The sequence below is a fragment of the Crocodylus siamensis genome, chromosome 3 (assembly GCF_052110815.1).
Source record: "Crocodylus siamensis isolate JL-2025a chromosome 3, ASM5211081v1, whole genome shotgun sequence".
NCBI classification, from domain to species: Eukaryota; Metazoa; Chordata; order Crocodylia; family Crocodylidae; genus Crocodylus; species Crocodylus siamensis.
Genome location: NC_143397.1, coordinates 210,463,337 through 210,480,608, shown reverse-complemented (window position 1 = coordinate 210,480,608; position 17,272 = coordinate 210,463,337). Strand labels below are relative to the sequence as shown.

General features: G+C 39.2%; 1 protein-coding gene and 1 long non-coding RNA gene across 8 annotated transcripts in view; one reads left to right on the top strand and one right to left on the bottom strand.

The window, feature by feature from the left end:
* Window positions 1–17,272, bottom strand: part of RALYL (RALY RNA binding protein like) — a 709,413-nt gene that overhangs the window by 406,474 nt on the left and 285,667 nt on the right. The gene's annotated exons all lie outside the window — the stretch shown is intronic.
* Window positions 6,154–17,272, top strand: part of LOC149869403 (uncharacterized) — a 52,511-nt gene continuing 41,392 nt past the window's right edge. The window contains exons 1-3 of the long non-coding RNA XR_016441471.1: window positions 6,154–6,211; window positions 11,712–11,806; window positions 15,932–16,016. This is a non-coding gene — a long non-coding RNA (uncharacterized LOC149869403). The remainder of the gene's footprint in view (window positions 6,212–11,711; window positions 11,807–15,931; window positions 16,017–17,272) is intronic.

Here is a 17,272-nt window from a genome sequence, read left to right as displayed (position 1 = left end):
GAACATTTAGCAGTTGTCCTGAAAAGTTCAATCTCAAACTGTCATTCTAAGAAATGAAATTCTTTAACAAGCAAATGGCTAATAAATATCTAATGTATCACTATTAATAATCCCTGAAATTTCAGAATTGCCTCTCACTAAAACTGTGTGTTGGGAACACACACAAACCAAACAAGTTTAATTTTATTTTTACAGGAGACATATGATAGCAGAGCATGGATGGATTATCATCTTCTTACCTTCTATAATAAGAGTCTGCTAAAATTATTCCAAAATCACACCAAATTTAATTTTGGTATGATGCAAAAGGAAGTTAGAGAAAAGGCTGTGGTTCATCAAAATCTTTATGCCATACAAGTTTCCCTTGCTTTATGCGGGTTCTGTATGTCCAAATGGATTCTTATGCAAAGCCATTTTAATACCAAAAAATAATTCACTCTTGTGCAATCAGTGTGGTGGAAGCCCGCAGTCAGCTGCTTTGTGTGGTGCATTGTGGGAGTGACATGCGCCAAAATATAGTCTCCCGTGTAGTTCTGTGCTCCTCACTCATTATCTGTGACGCATGTTTCTGTAGTTGCCATCCCCATTATGGTAACATTCACCACCACCCTGTGCTTGTGTGTACTGTGTTGGTGAGTACCAAAATTGCCTTGTAAAAGTGATGGAAATGGTGTCTGGGGATCAGTACAGTTGAGGTCTTGGGACGTATCCCTATTTGTTACATTGTACAGTGGGTTCCCTTTATACAAATTTGAGTTATGCACTATTTTCCAGGAATGCATGTACAGCATAAAGCGAGGGAAACCTGTACTTACTGAACATGCATGACAGATGCTATTTTTAGCTCTCACTTCTTTCTCTCCCTGCTAACCTCCTTTGGTAAACCAGAAAGGACCAAAAGCTACAGTAGAATATAATCAGTCACAGCTGGCTACTGTGTGCTAGGAAATTCTTAACAAAGGTTCCTTTGCCTGAATAAGAGATAGGGTGGCAGACTCAATGGCTGCTCTTCTGTTCCTGTTTTTACTTGAAATTACTAAAATACGAAAGTACCATGGAACAAAATAGAAGGTTGGGCTGGTCAAAACATTTTTGCCACAATGCAATTTGGGCAAAAATGTGCTGTTTTAAAGCCTAAATCATTTGTAGAGACAAATCAACTTCATGATAAAACATTTCTGGAAGATTTTATTTTGGAGGTAGATAATGAGAGAAGAGAGAGGAAAAATAAAACTGCTCTGCTTAAGTCATTAAGACATTAGCTTAGGCTGGGGAAAAAAACCTTCTGGTTTAAGTATCTGCTTTCCCTGAATCCATAATCTCCCTTTTTTTGTGACACTACATTTTTTTTTAACTCTAACATATACAAGATCAAATTTCCTAACTTCAAAAGTTGAAACAGGGCTGTCATCTTTGAGGAGCTCTATAAAAAAGTGTTGGTCTCAGGAAAAGTATTGTATTAGTTAATGCAAAATACATTAGCTGGAAGACAGGAAATTTTGCATAAACTATTTTATGGGGGCATATAACAGTGCCAGTGGTTAAATTTGTATTTTTGAGCGTTTTCAATTAAGCCCATTTTGCACATAGGACAGGTACAATTTCTCAAAAAAATTTTTTTCGAAAGTTAGTTGACATCTCAAATGTCAATAAAGGGAATGAACAGAAACAGGCCAAAACCAATAGGTTATAGGATAATTATTTAAAACTTTTCTTTCTAATGTACCTAATGCATGATCTGCAGTGCCAATCACTGTAGCATAAGGAGGATGCCATTACCTCAAAGAGGCACGATGAGGTTTCAGCAAGTACAGTTAGAGGAATTGGGTTCATTTTCACTTGATAAATATTTTTGAAGTCACATAGATCTTATGTTACATCCAGCAAAAAAACTAAGGGGCAATCTCAAAATTAGGCAACTATGAGGAAGTAAGGAATTCAGGAAGAATTGTTTTATGCAAAGTTTAATAAATATATGGAATAATTTACTGGGAAGAGGACAGGTGAGCTGCCAAGACACCTAGGCTTTGTACAAACATTCAATTTGTCCTGGGAGAGTTGCTTCTCTCATAGGAGAAACCATCATGAGCATTTTCACTCAGAATACAAATGCCCACTCCAGGAAAAAAACAACCTGGGGACAATCAGGGTTAAATCATTCCTAGAAGAATTTATCCTGGGAGAGAAAGTGTCTGTACATGCTGTGGCTTCTCTTCAAAGAGAACATAACCCTCCAGTAACCTCCCCACCTGAAGGAGACTGTGTCAGTCACTAGACTTCGCTGTTCGAGCAGTGAACAGAAGACTCCCCATTCTCTATTCCTACATTGTGCTGCAGAGGAACACAGGCTGACCATGGAGAGTCTGGATCAGTTAATCAGGACTGTCCTATATAGTATTGTCATTTGTCACCAGGCAGACTAAGTGAGTCTGCAGAGAATGCTGAGATGTGTGCACAGCTCCTCCCCCTCTCTCCACTCTCTCCTGGTTTCACAGTGTCAGTACCACAAGCTTTCCAATCTCAGTATTTGAATGTCCGTACATGTGGCTCTGGATACGTTTTTCTCTCAGGAGAACAAACCTGGGAGAATTCTTCTACATTATTTGAAGGTGTATATGCAGCCCTAGATTCCCAAGATTCATCATACTATTCATAAAAGACAGACATGGTTACAAATTAATTCGACCAATTATTACTGAAAAAATATTCAGAATAAAATTTACAACATTACAACTTTCAGTAAGAAGTAGAACCACCCACTTTTTTCCTAAATAAAATAAAAAGGAAAGCAATGCCCTTGATTTTAGAGGGGGCTATAGTTTCTCATTGTATATTCTCTATAGGAACAAGCTGGAGACAATGTCCAAAAGAAAATAATACTCAAGATTTTGGTTTCTATATACATGTCGGGTTCAAAATTAAAGCTGATCTATGCAGAGATAAGCACATGCACACACACACCAAAGAAAGGCACTACTAATCCTTGGTTATTACAATTCCAGAAAGACTAAAAAAGAAGTCACATTAAAACAAATTAAATTTTATTATTGGGTTGGTTTAGGGAGCTAACTGGATCTGACATAATATTTGAACTTACTGGAGTGGTAGAAGAAAACTGTAGGCATGTATTTGCATAGGTGTTTGTTGAGTATTTTCCTCAGACTAACTAAAAAGCCTTGCTCAACTGTCCTGACAGAAATCAGGCTGATGCATATAGCAATGTAAGTAATGCAAGATTAAAGTTATGTTGAAGAATTCAGGCTCCATTTAACCAAAGTTTATGAAACATTTTATAGAATTCAAAAGGAGTCTGTTTAAAATATATTTGTATTACAGTCAGTAAAGTGATTAGATTTTGCTCTTATGTTTACCCTTGAGTACCCTTGTACAAGTAAGAAACACAATGTAGTTCTTCAGAATTATGTATTAATTAAAAACAAGTCTATAGATAGTAGAATATAGATCTTTTATTTGAAGTCTCCCAATGATGAATTCATGATTGGCATGAAAGATTGGTTATCATAGTCTCAATCTTGATACACAAAAATAAAATTCTTAAGATATCATGTGTTAGTTATCACTGAAGATGAGAGATATTTTAATGACAATATTCCTTGATTTATATATTTCTTTACATATAAGCTGAGAAATAAATCACTAAGTCATGATGAATGAATATTTAAAGAACCTCATGCTTCCTACACACTTTAAAAAAGTTATGCATGGGTAATATAGATTACAAGAATAACCGTAAAACTGCCCTGTTTAGCTTCAGACTTCAGCCCATAAGGTCCATCATTAACATTTTAAATATGAACTTAGTTCTAAGAAACTACCATATACTGCTCATGGATATAAACCTCCTACTATAAACCTTCTTTCCTAAGGTTTCTCCTAAATCTACAATTTAAAGAGGCATCAGAAATCTGAAGGAAGACTATGCTCTTGAATATTTCTCTTTGTTCTCACATCCAAGCTTCTAATAACCAAAGTCAAAGATGATTTTCCCTTGGGTGTCTCTTTGGGTGACTCTTTCCCCTGAGTGTCTCTTTTCTAGTAGTTGTCTCCTCAGAGGGGTAATCAAAGTTTTCTTTATCATATTTCCCTTAATGAGATAAATACACTAATTTTCGCTACTAGGTTGAATCAGCAGGAGAGTTCTAAGCTTGCATACACAAGGCAACATTGCAGGCTCTAAAGAGTTCTTATTATATAATTTATTCAAATACAGGCTGCACATAGTTTGAGAGATATGCAACTATAACAACATTTTATAGAGGCAACAATAATGTTCAACCACTGAGACCCTAAAAGACATTAGACACTATTAAAAATTTACCTCGATTTGAAATGTATGCAAGTCCTACAGGAAATGATCTTGAGTAGTGCTGTTGAATACCCACAACTGAGGCCTTATATGCTCCCATGTATAAGGATGGGAATAATTGGTTTAACAGTGTAGGAACAAAATAAAAGAACACGGTTTAGTGCTTAGTTTAATCTCTTCACACCCATGTAAAAAATAATCTTAGTTTGGAAATGAATCATCACAGGATGGACCTGGTGAGGGTGCAGCAGAGTGGACACATCCCCCTTTCAGTGGACAGTGCTGCAGGAACCGCAGCTGAGGACATATTTGAAGTCCCCAAACTGGATAAGAATTCACCCCGTCCCTTCCTTTCCATGTTCAATGGCACATCCCCTCCGACACCACCACTACTTCTGGCTGCCCCTCGAGGGCAGGGGTGAGGCAGGTTTCCAGAACTACTCCTGCTGGGCACTGCAGGGAGCTGGGCTTACTTGGGGATACAAGCAGTGGCAGTCAGGTTCTTCATCCTGGTCTGGTTCCCCCTGGATGATCCCTGCCTGCCCATAAGCAGGCACAGCAGAAGGGAACCCACCCACTGCCACTGCTTCCACTCTGGTCTCTGGCCAAGCTGAAAAGGGGCAGAAGTGTCTCTGGAGCTGCCCCACTCCAATGAGTGGAGCAGCAGCAGCCGCAAACAGAGGAGGGAATGTGATGTATTGTTGAGTGTGAAGAGAAAGGGAGAGGGGAAGGAAGGGAAGATTTTTACTTGACTGAGGGACTGTGACACGGTCTGCCTGCCCTGGTGGTGGAGGAAGGAAGAAGGCTGGGAGCAGGTGTACTGCCACCTCTTCAGTGCCAGTCGCTGCTCCCACATCCCCCTTTATAAAATCCTGGACTTACCCATCAATCATCAAATTCTAATGGGAAAAAAAAATCAAACTGCTTCATTAAGGGAAATTAGATGTGTTTACTTTTTCCAGTATTGGTTCAATGCAAATATGAATTGGTAGGTAAAAGAGCTTCACCTGAAGATATTGTGTATTGCTTCACTATTAAGGCCACATAACAGATGAGTGCTATGCAGAAAAATAACTGGAGTTACCTTCCCAACATCCCAGCATTTATCTAAAGTTAACCATGGAGAAATGAAGCTCTGAGATTTAGTGACTGACTTGAGATCACACTTTAAGTCTGTTGCACAGCCAGGCACAGAGCTCAGATTTCCTGACCCAAATCTAGTGTCACAGGAGTAACTTAAATAATATTTCAACCAATTTTCCCTCAAACAATGCAGGGCAAAAAACAACCAACCAACCTTGTTTTTCCCAGAGGTAAGCCTAGCTATTTTTAGCCAGACAGTCTGAGCAGCAATAGAGCCACAGGGTGGATAAAAATAAGACCTACAGTCAAAAACAGTAGGTTCTCTAACTATGGAGTTAATACCATTGTTCCATTACCTTTTCCTATTGCAAAGCTTTTCTTGTATTTTTTTTATTCCACTTTTAGATTAACAATACAAAACACTTCTTGTTCATTCCACTTTTCATCTCACTTTAACACATCCTCAGCTAAACCTCTGTAAGATTTTCTTATTATTATATTTTTTAAAAGCCTGGATGTGTTTACAGTATTACTTTAAAAGCTGCACACAATGAAACCTACACTTGATCAAACTTGTTCCATCTCACTGTTGCCTATTATGCATGGTTCAACAAAGACTGTTTTATAGAAGCGTCAGTTCCATCCTCCCTACTATTTATATAGTTTGTAGTTGCACAATATGTACTGTGGATATTTTAAGACATGATGACATTATATAGTATTTCACAATAAACTGCTATGCCGCAGTGTTCATACCAAGTGGAAGCTTACAGATGGCTGACTGAGAAAACACATTAGAAAGTGAGTACATGTGACAGCAGTTTCATACTGAAATAGTGAAATGAATTCTACCTACAGCTTCTTATTTCATTTTCAGAAAAAAAAATCTTATTTATGATTTTTTCTTTTGACAGTATTCAGTACAGCAGATAATTCAACAACTGCAAGATGGACCACAGAGGGGAAAAAAAACATAAAATTAAGAGAGGGAAGAAAATATACATATATTTTATTTCTATTTGATAAAACTTCTACTGACTGTTATGCCTAATTATGTTCATGTCAATACCTTTGCTAGTGCTTACAAAGAATATTTATTTGTAATATACAGTAGTAATTGATTGATACAAGGAACTTTATACCATTTACCAAGATAAGGAAAGTGACAGGAAAGGCAAAACCGAGTCAATATTGGGGAATATGCCTAAAAATAATTTAGATGGAATCTGCACCAAATTCTCTCAAGGACATCTTTCTCACTCCCTTTTCTGCCACGGCCCTCCCATTTCTGTTAGTGGGAAACCTCTGCATTTCTGAGAGAGGAAAATATAAAAGATTGCTAGGAGCGCCAGAAAAGTCAGCTTTTTGATTTTGCATTCTTTGCACATCCAAAACTCCTATTGATTTCTATGGGAGAAGGGAGTTCGGAAAGAATTGAGCCCACTGCCCAAAGAATGTAAAAGAGCAAAAATGGGTGTACAGAAATCACATTATAGCTACCTGCTTTCATAGGGCTTAGAACTGAGGTCTGAGAACGTTTTTTTTTTGGTGAGATTGACTGACTGACTTGAAACAGAATTTATGTTCAATATATAGCATCTAGTCTTGCTGCATGATTAGTACTCCCCCTTACTAGAAATTACCAGCACCACCATAACTAAGGACATTTAACCCCTCAGGTTACCATCATTCTAGCTGTTAATAAAATAATACAGCTAGCAGAAAAACAGAAGCATCCACAGAAATTTGCTATAGGCCAGTGACAGATCTCAATAAAGTAAAGAAAAGAACTTGTAAGTTTGGTATTAAATTACAAAAGCTATGCAAGATTCAGTAAGTCTATCACTAACTTTACTAGTTGACATGTTATGAATGTCACTAGCAATAGCTCTTCCACACAAGTAGACCATAGAGAAAATATTACAATTATGGTTCTTTTACATGGCTTTGTAGAGTTGGAAGACAACTAGGTAGTACCTGGACAACTAGGTAGTTGTCTTCCAACTCTAGGACCCTGATGTGGTAGCTACATGGGCACATGAGTGACGGGGATAAGAACTTCCAGTGTGATGGATCTTATGGAGGAATGAGAAAGAAAACCAACTGCATGGTAACCGCACTGGTACAGTTTTAGAGTTGTAAGACAGTCTGAGATAACTGTTCTAACATGCGGTGTACCACTGCTTTCACACATTGTACTAGAATTGGACTTAGGTGCATATGTGCTCTTAAATACTCAATAGGTGAAACAGAATCTAGACCTAGGACTCTAATTATGAAAGGAAAAAATGCATAAGGCATCAATGGTTGTAAAACAGAATATTTTATTAGAACTTTAAAGCTGAGTAGAAAAGTAAGTAGAATATAGGAAATAAGAGGACAGAAATTTTCTTCTTGTGGGTAAGAAAGCAGAATATGAAATTCAACGTTTGGAATTTAATTTAACATTTGAAATCTGACACTTGTTCCCAAATGTTAAAATCTCGTCTTATTTTTAGTTTATAATAGGAAATCCTAAGAGTTTAAATGCATGCATTTAAAAACACGAACTATAATAAAACATTCAGGGTGCAACGTAGAACATAAGAGATACTAAATGCCAGAACGGTTGCCTGTGCAATTTTAATGGAAGTCTCATCTGTATTATATGATCACATTTTTGCTCAGATAGTGAAAAGTATGAACTTCTTCTCTAGAAGTTGGGGAGAATCAGAGTTGTGTAGTGAACAAGGCTGTTGCCTTCAGGACCCTGTTTCATTTGTTGCAGAAGGTGGAAGGTCTGTAGTGAATTAAACTGAGTGAATGAGGGTCTGCTGGTCAAGACAATTGAATGTTACACTGATGACTGGAATTTAGTGCCCAGCTTGAGACCCAGGAATCAGATTTGCTGAAGGGCTCAGTACTTGCAACTACTACTGAAGTCAATCAATAGGGGCTATGTTATGAACATGTACATTTATGAATAATGCTAACTAGTCTGAAAAAATCAACTCATGATCTCAGATTAGAAACCCATAATTAGTGAACCCCTTTGACAGTATATTTTCTGTACCTCATTTCCCACCCCCCTTTGTATAAGGGGACAATACCTCACTCCATAACAAGTTACTATGGAAACAAACTAAATCAATATTTGTGAAGGAGTGGGGAGCACTTTAGAAAAGCCATGAGGAAATACTTTTATATTCAGTTCATGGTCTAAATAATTGCATGGGGACTTCATTGAATGAACAAAGAGAAACAGAATGCTGAAGAATAGCAGCTATTAAATTTTCACTATCGATTCTGTGCATTGAATGAGGCATGGGTCCTGTGGAAATGAATGTGTGCTCATGAAATAAATTTGCTTTATGATTCTAAACTGCATCATAAAGCATACATAAGAGACAAAGAAGGAGGAACGTAGCAGTAAATTAAGGGTACATAAGCAACAAAAACTACAGCACTTCCTAAAGGTTGCTATCTTATTAATATTCTTTTAAAGTTGTGTGCACGTGTGCATGTGTGCCAAAACATTAGATTTTATGAAATAACTGAAGAAGTGAGCCTGAATGTTCAACTGCCTCTTAGGCAGATGCTGCATAGGATGAAGGAGTCCCAGGAAGGCGTGCATAATAACTGCAATTCCAAGGAGCCTACAGACTAAAATTCTATAGTATTACTTGGGGAGAACCTGACTAATATCCTTTGGCATTAGCACGTTAGCAAGAAACATATTTACACCTGTCTAGTGTAAATGAGTTTTGCCTAGTTAATTCTCAGGCAAAAGAACAGTATAGCCAACTCCAGGAATCCAAAAACGTTTAAAAGTTGCATCTAAAAAGCATTCTTCGCATTCACCTTCTAGGTTTGCAACTTTAGGGTTTATTTTTGAAAACTTTTCTCCATAGTGCAGAAAGGATGCCAGATGCCTAGATTTAAAAAAAAAAAGAAAAAAAAAAGCCATAATTACTGCATAACACCTAGAAGCTGGGGCTTGAAAACAAAGAACGCATCAAATGTTGGGACACTGAAGTTTTGAAAGATCCGTTCAGAGCAAAGCTTCTAGATTAAGTTTATGACAGGACAGTGAAGAAGTGGCACTCTAAGATCCGTGTTTTTCTTTGGTATTTATTTTCTAAGATAGTCAATTAGGCATCTTTTATGCATTCTAAATTTCCTTTTAAAGTGCTTTAGAAGAATTATGCACAAATGTCATTTATATTTCTTTTTACAGAAGTGCAGATAAGCTGATCTGCAGTCAACTTCAGGACTTGGCAGATCAGTTTTTGTACTATTTGGTTTAACCGTCATTCTTATTGAACTCAAATCTTTTTTCTTTTCAATTTGAATAGTTTAAGCCTTGAAAAATGTCATCACAACAGTGACATACCAAGTGCTCAAAATGCCACCACTTCTAAACTAATGCCATTTGGATATACCAAGTTCTTCCAAATTCACATCAGTGTAAAGTCTTACCCATAGGCTGCACCCACGTAAGCGTCGATGTTTGGTTTCCTGGGAACGATTAGCAGTGGGACACTTTGTGCCACTACTAGATGTCCCCAGGGAACACCTGCAGCAGATTACCCTAGGTGGGGTGGGGTAGGGGAGGCTGGGGACAACCTTACCTGGGGTTTTGGGGGGTGCAGCACCTGCCATCCTGCCACTTGGAGCCTTGGAGCCAGTGTGACTCTGGCTGGCCAGACTCCAGTTTTGAGGCTCCACATACTGTCCCCATATGGGCCACTCCACTTTTCTTTGCACTGTTTTTCTTTACCCCTGGATATACAGGGGTCAAAAAACAAAACAAAACAAAAACCCAAACCCCACATGGCTCCTTGCAGTGTGGAAAAAGGCTAAATGTGTGGTACCAGATACCACATACCAAACTATATATTTAAATTTTATATATATTTATATATAATTTATTTGTAAGATGCAACTCTACCCCGCCTTTGGTCAGATAATGCAACTGACTGCCTATTATTTGACCACAGTCAAAAATTGTCAAATATCCCAAATAGTTACAAAATAACTACACAAATAATTAGAAACAAAACAAGTGGCAGCTATAAAGGCCAAAAGTCAATTTTTAAAACACAGTTATATTAAATCGACCAACTCTTCAAGCATTTTGTAATTTGAATTTAGAGATACCTGCAATCACAGCAAAGGGCCAATAGAAGAAGCTTTTCTATGGGGCTGAATCTGGCTCTTCCTTTAGTAGAGTATCTCCTGGAGTGCTATGGGGATTAATGGGGGAGAAGCGAAAGCTTATGCCCTATATATTCATGAGCTGAAGCTCACTTCAGATTGATCAATTTGCCATCTGAAAATCCAGGTAATGAGTGTGTTAAAATACAACAAATAAAACAAAACAGGGTTCTACCCACATTCTACCATTTCTTTCCTCAAAATAGATGCACTGAAATCAAAAGAACTATTTGTGGCATTTGATGCAAATGTTCAAATCATTACCTGGTTCATAGTCATTTACCCACCTTCATTTTGAAATATTATTTTTTAAATGTAATTTTGTATTACAACTCTGTGAAGAACAATTTTAGGTGGGTTACTGACAACAATTTCATTTTTGATAGTTGTTTAAGATGAAACTTTTGGGCATTCAGATAACATTTTTAATTGTATTTTTAAATGTTACCATTTGTCAAGTTTTCTATTATCAGTCACCAAATGGAAGGCACAATTCCATTATTCTTCTTAATTGTATATATAACTTACTCAATTATTTAAAAAAAAGGAAAGGGGCAAGAAGACCCCAAATTAATATGCAATTTAGATTCAGGAACAAACGTGCTTTGTTTCTTAATGAATGTTTTATCATTTGTTACCTATGAAACCTGCCCTTTCTTAAACCAGCTTCACTTCCAGGCTTGCCTCTATCTTCTCTGGAAGCTTATTCTGTATGCTGTTACAATTAATAAACACAAAGTCACATTTAGAGCAGAATAATGCGTGGGCACTCCGGGGCTCTAGTTATTACGGACCTGTGATTTTACTGAGGAAATCTGAAGTGTCCACTTATTAATCCTACCATGCTTGTGCGTCTGTATTTGAAATTATGCCAACCTTGCATTTATTTAAGCTTGATGATAAAAATTACCAAGGCATTCTCAGTAAACAAAAAATGTAATATGCTCTGTCCTCACCATATGTACTTTCTATTTCTTTTTTGTTATTTTATCTGTCCTAAGCTGTCATTCCAAAGCAGCTAGAAAATATTTTTAGTTATTTATAGATCTAAAATACTGGAACTATCCAAACAACAACTTGTTTTTAAATTGTTTGTTTGTTTAAGGACCTCTCTTCCCCCCTTGCATCAAAAAGTGGGTATCAGAACCAGAAAAGATACAGAGAAGAGAGGAAGTGATTGGGGCATGGCTTCCAAACAAGGTGAGATTGAGAAGTCTGGGATTCTTCAAGCTTATTGCTGAGGGAGGGTAGCGGAAAAGGAGATATTATTGGTCTATAAATTCAAACTCTGCTAACACCATTGTTTCTGATTCTAAATTCCACATTTTCATTTGCTTACCTTTCCCAGGAACAATGGATTTAGTTCTGTCACAGTGATTTGTACTTTGCTGTACGAATGTGAAAAAGATAAATAAGTAATTTCTACTTGCTATATCTTATAATGCAAGTGTTGGCTTAGAAATGGTATTTAAAGGTTTGGTTTTTTGGGACTTGGCTTATAGGTACAGGTTTGTCTTGATTTATGCGGGTTCTTTATATGCAAATTCGCTCTTATGTGATGAGCATATTTAGACCCATAATTTGTTGTATGCAAAGGTAGATTAGCTCTTATGCAATCAGCATAGATGCCTCACCTACCCAAACAGGTAAGTCTGCAGGGGGAGGGGAAAGGGCCGTGGCCCCACTCACCCCAGCCCCAGCTGCAGCAACTCCGGGAGCTGCTGGCACTAGCTGCCTGCAGCCACTGGATACACTGTCCCCCTGTGCCTGGGCTCCACTTGTCCCCACTCACCTCTGCTCCTAGGCTATACCATGCCCTGGTACAGGCAGCTGGTGTTGGCTGCTCCAGCATGGGATGAGGTGAGTGCAGATAAGTGGAGACCCGGGCAGCACGGGGCATGGCCCTCACCCCAGTTCCAGCTGCAGCAGCCCCAGGAGTGGCTGGCACCAGCTACCTGCAGCTGCTGGAATGCACTGTGCTGTGCCTGCCCCCACTCACCTCTGCTCCTGGGCTGCACTGTGCCCTGGTGCAGGCAGCTGGCATTGGCCACTCCCAGGGCTGCTGCAGCAGGAGCTAGGGTGAGTGGGGACAGACAAAGCCCTGCGGTGTTCAGGGCATGGTGCAGCCCAGTGGCTGCAGGTAGCTGGTGTCAGCTGCTCCTGCAGTTGCTGCAGCAGGGACTGGGCTGAGTGCCATGCCCCACACCACCCAGGGCTCCGCTTGCCCGTTCTTACCCCAGCCCATGCTGGAGCAGCCCCAGGAGCAGCTGACACCAGCTGTCTGTATTAGGGCATGGAGCAGCCCAGGAGCAGAGGTGAGTGGGGACAGGTGGAGCCCAGGCACAGAGGGACAGGCAGAGCACGGTGCAGCCTAGTGACTGCAGGCAGCTGGCACTGACCAATCCTGGGGCTGCTGCAGATGGGCCAGGGGTGAGTGTTGCTCTGTTCCCTTTGCTCTGCTGCCTTGTGCAGCCCCAGGAGCAGCACCCCTCCCCACACCCCTTCCCTAGTCCCAGCCTCCTTCCTTCCCTCCCTCTCTCCCTCACCCATGGGAGCCTATTCCTATTAGTTACATTGTAAAGTGGGTTCACTGCATGCAAATTTGATTTATGCACCATTCTCCGGGAATGCATGTACTGCATAAATCAAGGCAAACTTGTATAGACATATACATTATAAGGGTTCAAGATGGGCAGCAGGAATTAACTGATTTCTAAAGATCTTGGGTCTTGCACAAAAAGTATTCCATGGCCCTGAAAGCAGACAGGCTGTCTAACACAACAAGGCCAATGGTTGAATGGACAGCCTGGGAAAGAGAAAGATATGTACCATACTGTTTCATAACATGAGATAACTGGCACCAACTACAAGGCCCCAGAGAAGGAAGGGGGCCTGAGTCCCAGTTTGGGGGAAACAGACCAAATTAGGGAAAGGCCTGGAAGGCTACATGGATGTTTGACCACAGAGAGACAACCAACCAGAGAGAGTCATGGATCAAGAGTCACCAGGAATCATCAAGGGGGAAGGAGAACACAAAAGCAGAGACTTGAGAATAACAAAGGGTCCCTACTGGTCTCTCCCTTTGTCTTGTCCCTCCCTGTCCTTCTCTCCATCCCTATACCCCAAGAAGGGTCCCCATGGACAGAGGACATACTAGCAGCTCGTCTCATGTACCTCACTTGAGGGGGGCTGTGGGCCTCTGGATCCCACCTCCGGACTGCTGAATCTGACACCTAAGAGAGAGAGCCTCAGAGTGGAGCCTGCGTCCTGACGAGATGTACTTGGACTCTGATGATAGCTCTAGGATTTGGCAGATATATAGAATTGCTTGATTGTTTGTATTGCTTCTTTTCTGTCATCACTGTGTATCAATAAATTTGCCTATTATTGAATGGAAAGGTCATGGTTGACAAGGCCTCTGGGTCCTAAATCTAGAGCCAATAGCAAGAACTAGAGGGTGTCCACTTAAATTACTATGGAAGCAGTCTTAAAACAAACATAAGGAAGTAATTTTTCATATAATATATAATGAAAAGGTAGAACTCATTGCACCAGGATGTTGTGGCAGCCAGTAAGATGACTAGATTCAAAAAGAGATTAGTCATATTTATAGAGAACAGGTCTATCAGGGGATATTAAACGTAGCAGGTTATCATAACTTATTGCTGGTGACTGGGAAGTTATGAAAGGTGATAAACCACTCTGAACATTCCTAGTTTCTAATATTCTTTTATAGCATCCACTATCTGTCATTGTTGTAGATGGAATACTAAATTAGATGAACTTCTGATCAGGATTATTATGCCAAGTCTTATGTAAAGGAAAATTCCCTTGATAACTATTACATAGTTTAATAATTATTAATGCAAGAGATAAGAGAGGACAAAAACTAACATGCTATTGCATACTTTCTCTGGCTTGTCTTTTCCCAAGAACTATATATTCAGTTCTGCCACATTGGTTTGTACTTTGCTGTACAAATAATCATTGTTATTTCTGTGGAACCACAAAGTAAGACACTATGTAATATGAATAAACGCAGCAAACTTTGCCTCTTAAATATTTTAAAATCTAAACAACTGGGGAAGAAGAACTGAAGAGGAGGAAACAAGATGAAGAAGAAAGACCCACAAGTTATATTTTTCACTAAGTACTTGGCTCTAGAAAAAAGGGTGAGGCCTGAATGCAGTACAGATAATCAGGAGCATAACAGGCAGGCTACATATGTATAGGCATTACGTTTAGATCACCCTAACTAGGGTTAGAGCAATGTAAATGCCTATCTGTGTAGCTGTTCAGACAAAATGGACAAAAAAAGGATGGACCTGAACTATATTAGTTCATCTGAGGAGATGAACTTAGACTGGGAACAGGTTAACCCAAACTATTAAATGCCTATATACATTTGAAGCGCTGCCCAGAACTGGGAAAGCCCATCTGCTTGCCTAAGTCCTGGTGCTGTGTTATACCTACCCCTAAATCCTGATCAAACTATTTTAGCTCCCATCACCTCCCACCCCGCAACTCCCAGACAGGCTACTCCCCCACATTACAGACCAACCAATCCCACTACAGATCCACCAATGCACTTAATCTCACCAATTCCCCTTGCAGAACTGGTAGGCCCCAACCTCCGATCCTTTCTTCCTTTTTCCTGAGCATAAATTACTTACACTGGGTTCCCCGCAACTCTTGGTACTATCAAATGATTGTAGACCAGGAGTGGCATATACAGTCAAGTGGCTTAAAGTAAACTGCATGAACAGCTTACTTTAAGCCACTTGTACAACAAGTAGCTGTAGGCACCTACTGTGTCTAGTAACCTCTCTTATTTGTGAATACTGAACAGCAAATTCACACAGGTACAGCAAACAGTTCAGGAACAATCCTTAGCAGTTCATGTATATCATTTGTCCGAAAAAAAAAAAAATCCCATCATCTGCTGCAAGTAATTTGCCACATCCAGTTATGTTATATATTAGCACAGATCACTGGAATCCACACATTCAATATCTTCCTGTATCTTCTATATCTTCACTAGATCTGAATTGACTTTCTTGGAACTATTGGTAGTCATTATATATATAAACTTCAATCTGATTCAGAGGCACTTTGTAGAAAACCATGCTGGTTATTTTGTTTGCAAGTAGCTCTGAAAATGTTGCAATATTGACCTGGGTTTTACTTTATTCTATTGTTATTAGAAAGTTGCTAAGCATCCCGTGTTTGTTAGTCTCTGAGTAGATGCTTAAAAATAGATTTCACCAAAATTACACGAATTTCTGTGGCAATTCTAGATCATTTATTTTAATCTCTTAATAACAGATTAAAGTTTTGGACTGCAGCTATACATGGCACACAAGGTTACAACAAGGTACACAAGGATTTAACAGAACTTCCTGAGAAGGAGGTAAGCATGAGTCAGAATCTGATCACCTTTAAAAACTGTGACAAAACTTTTCTCTGTGACAAAGTCTCTCCATTTTGGCCATAAAGCTCAGCAGGGCTTTGTGACAACTCAACACAGCTGGATGAGCTGGTTGAGAACCCGCTACTTTCTCTCCCTCCTCCTTGAGAGTTCAAGAAGGAAGAGTGGAAGACTCTGGGATGCTGAGAGTTGAAGAGACCCCCTGTAGGGGCACATCACATGTGGTGCTACAGTGTTCTTTATTGAAAAAGGAACTTTCTTTAGTGGATCCACCATTTTTGTACAAGTTTTCTAAATGTCTGCAAGGGTATACATATACACAGTCCTAAAAATGTAATGTGTCAATAGCTTTACATGGCATTATTCATCTTTGCTAAGTTGTTGGAACATCCAGAGCTAGATTGATGTAGGTCACCATTGATGTCCATGAATGTCAAAGGCTAGATTGATTGTCCATCACTACCCCAACCATGCAATTAGTTCAATTTAACTTATCACCCACATGAATTCTTGCCTCTTGCATATTTCTTGGACCATCACAATAATAACATCAGTTCAACACTGCGAAAGGCTAGATCGCAATGGGTTCTGCCTGCCTGTTCAAGGTACTACACTGGTGTTAGAGGACACCCCCACAGAAGATAGGGCCAGCACCATTGTCCAGTATGCTCTTACTCATTAGCCTACTCAGCACATTAAGTGTTGAGCAGCCTATTTAAAGGCTAGCATAACCGTTATTCTAATATGCTTCTCCCTGCTCTTCTGAAGTTATGGGACCATGGCTGGAAAAAAACACCTATGCACTCCATTCTCATGGGAACCTGTAGGTTCTGGCTGTAAAAGACAGAACCAAGTCCAAGCTAATTATTCTTATGTGGCAAGGAAATATAACTAATTTTACTGATGAGGTCTGAGCCTCATGAAACAGTCTTGCTTGATTTAAAAGGATTAAATCAAGAGAACTCTACAAAATGCAGTCTGAAAACTACTTCATAGAGAATGATAGAACGTATTTTAAGCCAGGATCTAGAATTTTGTAACAGGAATATAATTCTCCATTAAACTGGACAAACTTAAAAAAAAGAAACCTACAGAAAGGTAAACCTTTTTTATGAAGTTCCATATGGCGAGTCTTTCATAAAATAAAACAAGGACAACAAAAAGAAAGATGACCCATTTGAATTCCCATAGCAAATGAATGACAGTTCTCAGATTCCTCATTTTCAGTCCTATAAATA